This window comes from Schistocerca nitens, chromosome 5 (assembly GCF_023898315.1).
Source record: "Schistocerca nitens isolate TAMUIC-IGC-003100 chromosome 5, iqSchNite1.1, whole genome shotgun sequence".
Taxonomy (NCBI): Eukaryota; Metazoa; Arthropoda; class Insecta; order Orthoptera; family Acrididae; genus Schistocerca; species Schistocerca nitens.
The window spans coordinates 869,934,579-869,937,000 of NC_064618.1; positions in this window are offsets into that span (position 1 = coordinate 869,934,579).

A 2,422-nucleotide genomic window follows, 5' to 3' on the forward strand; every position below is an offset into this window, starting at 1 on the left:
TTTAATGTTTTCATAAATTTACAGAAAAAAAATCGGCCTTGAAGTTTTCCGTGGGACTGTATTTAATACAGTCACAATACAAGTACTCTTTGGACGTACAGCGGAATCGCTAGCGTAGTAGATTGATAATTTGGTATTGTTCATGGATGATTGGTTCAAATCTCGCCTTGGTCGTCCTTCTTTTCGTTTAATTTGAAATAGTTACATTTCTTAATCGTAAAATTCATCATCATTTCTTATCAATAATGCACGTTTTCTTGTTTCTAATTACGTAAACAATTTAATTTTTAGGACGAAAATGAAAAAGCAAATACTCCCTATTTGGACTATGTCCATTGTTTTATACCACAGATGTAGTATCTCACGAATCAGAGTGATAAGTGTCGTAGAAATATGAAAAACAATCATTTTCACTCCATCGAGCACGCCATGTAAATGCTGCATTTTTAACTTTGCCACTGTTCCATTAAAATATGAACTCAACAGAACTCATCTGGAGTCAAGTTAAGGGATTTGCCACGAGAAATAACAAGACTGCTAAGCTGCCAGACGTATTCAACAATACGGCGAAATCCCTGCAGTCCCCCGGGTAGGGGGGAGAGGGGGAGAGCCGGCCTGGCGTGCTTCAGCGATACGGATAGCCGTACCGTAGGTTCATCCATAATGGAGGGGTATATGTTGTGAATCCAGACACGCGTATGGCTCTTGAAGAGGGGCAGCAGCGTTTTCAGCAGCTGCAGAGGAAACAGTCTGAATGATTGACTGATCTGGCCTTGGAACACCAACCGGAACGGCCTTGCTGTCCAGGTATGGCAAACAGCTGAAAGCAAGGGAAACTACAGCTGTAGCTTTTCCCGATGTCATGCAGCTCTCTACTGCGTGGGTAAATGACGATGGCGCTTCCACGAGTAAAATATTCCGGAGGTAAAATAGTCCCCCATTCGGATCACTCAGGAGAAAGAGAACTGGCATTCTACAGGTCGGAGCGTGGAATGTAAGTTCCCTTAATAGGGCAGGTAGACTGGAAAATTTAAAAAGGGAAATGGATAGGTTGAAGTTAGATGTAGTAGGAATTACTGACGTTCCATGGCAGGAGCAACAGAACTTCTGGTCAGTCGAATACAATGGTAATGAAGGAGTGGATTTGCGGCGTCGGTCCCGTCCGCCTGCGACATCGGCATCCCGCATGACAGAACAGAGATGCGGGATGCCTACATCGCAGCGAGTGAAACCAGAGCAGGTGTTTACGGTGTGACCGCGGCCGCTGCCGGAGACGAAAACACAGCCTCCTCGTGTCTCAGTCAACGGCCGTCATGGCCCGCTACATGAGCACCGCGGATCGACAGCAGCGCCAGGGGTCGCAATCAACAAGCGGACTATTTTCCTGTGCCGCTCACGTGATCGAAAACAGTCTCAGATGATCAACCCGTCAATCGGCCTCATAAGCCGGCGCACCGCCGACCAGAAGGCAGTTCGACACGCCGCCCGGTCTTGTAAATGTCTGCCATCCCGGCCACAACATCCACGCGCCTCGTCTGCTGGTAATCCCGGATCGTCACGTGTGGTAGCTTTGGACTGTGACTCTCTCGTGTAATGGTGGTCTGGCCTCCCCGGACACCTTTGTGGTAATGCTGTGCCCACCACTCTCTAATAGTTTTGTTTCCGTCTTTTCTTTGGTGGAAATTGTCAAGAGAGAGACTTGTGAGGAAAACATTTTATTTTGTTTTCTTCTTTTATACGATTCGAAGTGGGATCCATACTTTGCTTCTTGCTTGAATTCTGTTTTGTTTCGACTACTTTGTCGACATCAGCAATGTTCTTGGTTATTGGTTTTCTCCAGTGAGAACAGATTGAGGAATATCGTTCGCGTTTTGTCTCTCCTACCGCAGATACAGCAGGTTTAGTGCCGAATAAGAGAAAGGAACGCTGATAAGCTACTGTGAACAGCATAGTAAACGCATTATTGTGGCCAAGAGAGACACGAAGCCCATGCCTACTACAGTAGTACAAGTTTATATGCCAACTAGCTCCGCAAATGATGAAGAGATTGAAAAAATGTATGATAAGATAAAGGAAATTATTCAGATAGGCACGGAAGACAAAAATTTAATTCTGATGGCTACTCGAATGCGATGGTAGGAAAACGGAAGAAAAAAATAGCAGGTGAATTCGGAATGGGCGAAAGGAATGAGAGAGGAAGTCACCTGGTACAATTCTGCACTGAGCATAATTTGATCATCGGTAACACTTAATTTAAGAATCATGAAAGAAGGTTGTATACATGCAACAGACCAAAACACACCGGAAGTTTACAGATTGTTTCTACAATGGTTAGTCAGAGATTTAGGAACCAGGTTTTAAATTGTAGCCGGCCGAGGTGGCCGAGCGGTTCTAGGCGCTACAGTCTGGAACCGCGAGACCG